Source organism: Salmo salar, chromosome 02, assembly GCF_965601325.2.
Source record: "Salmo salar chromosome 02, fSalSal1, whole genome shotgun sequence".
Lineage (NCBI taxonomy): Eukaryota > Metazoa > Chordata > Actinopteri > Salmoniformes > Salmonidae > Salmo > Salmo salar.
This window is the reverse complement of record NC_138292.1, coordinates 11,327,625-11,334,434: the sequence shown is the minus strand read 5'-3', so window position 1 is coordinate 11,334,434 and position 6,810 is coordinate 11,327,625. Positions and strand designations below refer to the sequence as shown.

General features: G+C 41.1%; 1 long non-coding RNA gene across 1 annotated transcript; it reads left to right on the top strand.

Moving 5' to 3' along the window:
- The first annotated feature begins 256 nt into the window (after positions 1-256).
- LOC145864297 (uncharacterized) lies at positions 257-1,226 on the top strand. Its single transcript, XR_014382878.1, has 2 exons — positions 257-495; positions 704-1,226. It is a non-coding gene; the product is annotated as an uncharacterized LOC145864297 (long non-coding RNA).
- Positions 1,227-6,810: the final 5,584 nt, after the last annotated feature.

The following is a 6,810-nucleotide window of genomic DNA, read 5'->3' as shown; positions in this document are numbered from 1 at the left end:
TATTTAATAAGATTATTTCATTCATTCAGATCTAGGATGTGTTATTTTAGTGTTCCCTTTATTTTTGTTGAGCAGTGTATTTTCTCTGTGATTTCTTTATTTTTCATCAACCGTTTCATCGCAAATTTACAGCGGGCACTGGGACCTGGGGGAGGCTGCTGCTGCAGAGGCTACTGCAAGCGCTAGTGATTTAAGGGCATGATACACTAGCACAGGTTGCCGCGCGATTAAACACCGCTTCCCATTCATTTCAATGGAAGGAAAGCTGTGAGAAGCGGAGAGGGCGGGGGACCTTTGGGCGGTGCGAAGGCGGCGTGGGAGGTGGTGAAAAAATAAAAACTTTTCTCCCCCTTTATGCAAATCACCAGCGGCGACCACTGGGCGATGACCAATCATATAGAGTAGTTCCCATTACCAATTTGACGCTATGAGACCCAAGGCTGGAGACTTTCTTCAGCAAAGATGGCTGACAAAAATACTAGAATGGAAGCAAATGTAAGTGATTACAGCGTCATAACGAATCATACAAAAAATGTACAATTGACAGGAATATGTTAGTTAATGTAGAGACAAACGATTATGCATATTTTTTTTTATCATAAAGTTAATTTACGAAAATCGCGATTTAGCAAGCTAGCTGGCTAGCTTTATGGGTGTTGTGACACCAGTATTAAATTGTAATTCTGGTTGTTTCATGTTTTAGGGACTCCTGAAACAACCAGCAAACCAAGCTGTCGTCTTGTGAAACAGTGGATGTAAAGAATCTAGCTAGCTGAAGCATTTACTGCAAATTGAATGTTCAATTTTGTAAGCTTGCCTTGCTGATATTTGCCATGCAATGCAGATGGATGAAAGCGCGTTGCTAGTTATGTTCTTGCTTATTGTGAAGTGGAGGATAAAAATATCTGTATGCCTATGGATGTGTAGCTAGCCATCTAGCCGATCTGTGTATGGGCCCAATCATTTGGTATACATATTAGTTCAGAACCTAGCTATGAACCTCTGCTATCATAACCAGCTGTATCAACTTCAAAACAGCCTGAATGACATTAATGAAGCCTATGGATTGAGTAGAATATAATATAATATAACTTTGTGCCAAGGATGCAAGTTGTATATACATGTAGTTATTACCATGCATGAGATCCCCACATTGTAGCCTGTACATTTTAATATATTCACAGGTCATGTACTCTACCTTGGCAAATAAAAGTGCAGTTCAGGTATGAATGTCTTTGAGATTATTTTTCAGTCATATCCAATACCAGGAGTATCACATTCCAGTCTTTGTATGATGCTGTGTCTGTTATGTGGCGATGCTGTGTATGTATTACACTTCAGCAGTGTTTACCAATCCTGGTCCTGGGACATCAATGGTTACACATTGTAACTAATAGACTAGTAACAGGATTTAACTAGTTAAAGGCTGAATTGTAATTCAAATATACAGAAAAAAAACAGAAAAAAAACAGTACCCTGCTCTTCCTATGCATCTAAATACTCTAAAACCAGTTCATCTCAATATCTAATGCCCTTCATCTGCATTGATCTCATAACAGGATAGGTGTATTACTTCATTAAATGAGACTTAATTTCAACCAGTAGAGAATGTGAAACGCTTTATTGAAAGAAGTTAATTATCCAAGTGTTATAAATACAAGCATTATAAATACAAGTTCAATCTGTACTTCAATGCACATCTGTTGTCCATTCTAAAAACAGAGGAAGAAAGGAGGCAGGAGAGAGGTGTAAAAGAAAGGGAAAGTGTCTGCAGAGTACTTTATGCTGAAAAACATGAATGAACAAACAATATAGCGTAGTTATAGAAATAATGAAGTGTCTTACTATTCTCCATGGTTGGCCCTCTTGCCTATTCTTTGAAGGTGGAAGGAGCCACAGTTATACACCTGAGCCTGCTTACTGCACAACACAATCCATCAATCAGATTGATACATGAGTGTGTGGGTTATAGGGTGTAATTGTTCTACATTTTTTTCAATATGGGTCATTTAAAATAGCCTGTTTTGTTTTTGTACAGACTTCACATCCTTACCTAAACAGCACCCTCACCTGAGAAGTAGAAATCAAAGGGAGAGAAACTGGGAAATTAATAACTACAGTTGACATAGCTCAGTAAATGAAAGAATACTCTTATTGCAATGTGGATGGCTCTTAAAAGAGCCTTTGGTTGTGCATAGTGTAGTCTATGGTGTTGCCAGGGAACAGCACCCTCGTCAAAGAAGTAGGAGGTGCAAATCTCCCGCACACGGATTGCCTCTCTTGCTGCGTTGTTGGACCCCATTTTTGAAACATCCTGCAAAACAGCAGACTTCTCCTCTGGCACACGGCGGCGAGCTGCAGATCCCCTCCTGGTCCTCGTGTCTATCCTCAGGAAGTTATGCAGGACACAGGTAGCCTTCACACACCTGAATTACTCCAGGAGGCAGTCCCAGATGGCCCTGGTCACCCAACCTTGCACAGTAACTGTAGGCAATCATTTGGAAAGAATCTCCAGTTACAAGGTATCTGTAGGAATATGTGGATGACTAAAGTATAATATCCCTGATAACAAATCATAACATTGGATTAATAGATGCATGGGTACAGATACGTGCATGTGTAACATGTGACAATAACAGGATCATATCAAGGATAGCATCACAAATTAATAGATAAATACCACTTGAAGCTTGATGATGAGTTGATCACTTGTGCAGTGCTATGGCAAAAACTAAAATGTGCACCCCTTTGAGTCCCCAGGACCAGGACTGAGAACCACTGCTCTTCATATGTAGATAGGCTTTCATAGCTCTCTTTAACTGAGGACAGAAAACCTCACAAGAAACAGACTTCATTCTAGTCAAATTACACCACACTGAATATTATGTTACTATTATCTCCGTCCTCACTTCTAGGGACAGGAACTACACAAACATACCTGCCCTATCCAGAATAGCCTCCTCTCTCACTGACAGTTGGGGCTGCTATCCTTTCACCCTCCTCCATGGCTGTTAGCTAGCTACTTACAAATGCTTTTGGAGTTTGTTTTTTACAGTGATAAATACATCAATATAGCTAGCTAATATGAAGTTAGGCAGATGGTGATATTTCATTCACTTAGCTAGCTATCTATACAGTATGTGAAATTGGCTAGCTAGCTCATTTAGCAGCTCATTTGAGTTAGCCTGCACTGTATATAGTAATGCATAATTGTTTTACATTTTCAAAATGTATTTACTTACTTGAATAGGTTCTCCCAGCCATGTGTACAATTGGAAACATGGCAGCAAAGTTTGTTTGTCACCAGAGCGTTTTAGTGGATATTACTATTGAACTATGTACCCATTTAATAACCAGGCCTTCATACAAACTTGCTCTGCTGAATTCTTAACGAACAATCGAATATGCTGCCAGCACGCCTACAAGCGAGTCACAATGGGCAGTCTAAGCGGCAATTTACCGCTATCTGGTGTACATTCAGCTAACATGTTGGTTAACGTTAGCTACCTCTGTGGCTTGAGACTGCTAGCTAACAGTAAACGGACAGGAAACAGCTCTGACAGGACTGATTCTTGCAGATAGGCTACGATGTGAATTTGTGTTAAGTTAGAACAGAAGTATTCACTACTATAGACTTTGGTCATAATGAAAGATTTGTTAACCAATACGTTTTTAAGTGAGGCTGCCTGTAAATTACAGTGTAACAGATGTTTCTAGCTAGCTAACGGTAATGTTAACGGTGTCTTTTAAATTAGACATAAGGTATGTGGTGATGATATCTAGTGAACGTTGTATTTAATGTAGTTTTGCTATCTGTTCCTGGCTATAAATGAGACATGACGTAACATGCACATATCTTTTCATACTCAATTGCTTTCATTCAGTAGGCAATTGCAACACAATTATCAGTAGCTCATGTGTAGAAAAGGTGACATAGTGTTGATCACAATGTCATTGTATTATCCTCAATTTCTCAACTGTAAACTAGCTAACGACTAACGTTAGATGGATATACGGAAATTCTTCGAGAGGCAGTGCCAGCAGCTCTGCCGAAGGCCAATCCGGTGAGAAATGAAGATTTTACCAATTCAAACAAACAAATTAAAACTGATTAATCACCTATTAAGCCTTGAGTTATTGTAAATATGTGTTTAATAACAATACATGTCAAAACACAGCAGACAAGAATGAGGGAAAGAAGCTGACAGGGCTGAGGGAGCATGTCTGATTAAGGTTAGTGATTAAAAAAAAAGCGAGTAGATGTTTTAAGTTTTCAGTTAAATTTGTACAGCAATCTGACAGCTTTTGTTAGGCAAATGAATGATGTTCAGGATATCTTAAAGGGTCATGCAGAAAGAAAGGCTTCTGTGCAAGGCAGAGATCAACATACTAACTTTATAAATGAGAGAGAGCAAGCATGCGCAAAGAGGGACAACAAACAGATCCAGAGTGAGAGGAACAGCGGAACAGATCCAGAGTGAGAGGAACAGCGGAACAGATCCAGAGTGAGAGGAACAGATCCAGTGGAATAGATCCAGAGTGAGAGGAACAGCAGAACAGATCCAGAGTGAGGAACAGCGGAACAGATCCAGAGTGAGAGCAACAGCGGAACAGATCCAGAGTGAGAGCAACAGCGGAACAGATCCAGAGTGAGAGCAACAGCAGAACAGATCCAGAGTGAGAGGAACAGATCCAGAGTGAGAGCAACAGCGGAACAGATCCAGAGTGAGAGCAACAGCGGAACAGATCCAGAGTGAGAGGAACAGATCCAGAGTGAGAGGAACAGATCCAGAGTGAGAGCAACAGCGGAACAGATCCAGAGTGAGAGCAACAGCAGAACAGATCCAGAGTGAGAGGAACAGATCCAGAGTGAGAGGAACAGCGGAACAGATCCAGAGTGAGAGCAACAGCGGAACAGATCCAGAGTGAGAGGAACAGATCCAGAGTGAGAGGAACAGCGGAACAGATCCAGAGTGAGAGCAACAGCGGAACAGATCCAGAGAGGGAGGAACAGATCCAGAGTGAGAGCAACAGATCCAGAGAGGGAGGAACAGCAGAACAGATCCAGAGTGTGAGGAACAGCGGTACATATCCAGAGGAACATATCCAGAGGAACCGATCCAGAGAGGGAGGGACAACAAACAGATCCAGAGAAAGAAAGTAATCAAGCCACTGCAGCAACTCTTTCCAGAAATGAGAGCGATTTAGGTGACAAAGACACTGTGCCCAGACAAGTGAAGCTGAATAGCTACCCACACAAAAGTTTTGGTACACAGAAAAGGGCATTTCAGCACTGCTGGTTTGAGAAAACAATTGGGAAGAGTACTCTGTCCACAAAAACACAGCTTTCTGCTTTCCATGTAGAGTTTTTGTCAAAAACATTATATTTGATTTTTTTGTTAGTAATGGCTGCAAAAACTGGAAAAAAAGCTTTGTTTATCTTTGGTAAACATAAGATGGCACAAACACACAGAGACAGTGTTGAGGCATGGCAAAGCTACCAGGCAACTAGCAATCATGGGAACATTGCTCAGATTTTAACATCTGCCCATGCTAGTGATATTGCAGAGAGAAGGGAGTATCTGAGGAGAATTGTTGCGGTCACCTCAATGTTAGGAAGACAGGGACTCTCTTAACGTGCCAATGATGAATCTAGTGAAAGCACAAATAGAGGGAACTTTCTTGAATGTATGGAGCTTTTGAAGGAGTTTGACCCTTTTCTGCAAAGGTATAATACTTAATCAAATGTGACATCTCTCTCTCCAGAATCTCAGAATGACATAATCGAATGCTGTGCTCAAGAGATTACGGGCACCATAGTCTCTGAATGTCAGTCTGGAATGTATGCCATTATGGCGGATGAGACCAGGGATGGGCAGTCTGAACAGTTGGCTCTGTGTGTTAGGTATGTGACAGAGGGGACAGTTTGAGTTTATTTTTACAGGGACAGTGCACATTAATCAACGTTTCAGTAAAAGTGCTGGTTTTAGCCAGCCGGCTAATTTCAACCGCAGTCCCTGGGCAGGTTATTAAAAACTATTATAATGCAGACAATCATTGAGCAGTGAGCACACGCAGAGCAACATAGGACAAGCTAGACATAGCATACAGACAGAGCAACACAGCACAAAAAGCAACAAGACAAAATCCATAAAAGCAACAAAGTGTTTCCACACCTCACAAACTACAGACAACATGGAAAGTGGCAATACACAGCTAGGGATTATGTTCACAAATCTGATCGACCTTTAGCCATGTCTTCATGCATTTTGTGAAAGTGTGATAGGTGGTGCAGGTATGTGTGTCTGATGGCAGTGTATTCCAGACATGGGAAGCTCTCACAGAGAAAGCAGATTGACTAAAGGTGCTTTTCCTTAAGGGAACTATACAGTCACCTCTCATGGCAGACCTTGTGGATCTGCTGCCATATGTTTGGGTTTTCTGTTTAACAAAAGTACTGAGTGGAGGGGGAGCCAGGCCATTTAGGATCTTGAATACAAGACATGCGTCGGTGTATTGCACAAGATTTTCCCAACTCAGGAGCTCATGCTTTCTGAGGATGTAACGGTGATGATGGCTATTGGGCTTCCTATCAAGCACTTTGAGAGCCTGTTTGTAGACAGACTGAATGGGTTTTAATGTTGTACAGCAGGCTTGAGCACAACTAGTCAAGCAGTATGTTAAGTGGGGGAGTATCGTAGATTTGAAGTACAGTTTTGCTACCTCTGTAGTCAAACAATTTTGTATAAATCGGAAATTAGCTAGGTTGAATTTGGTTATTTGAATGACCTTTTCACCTGCTTTTTAAAA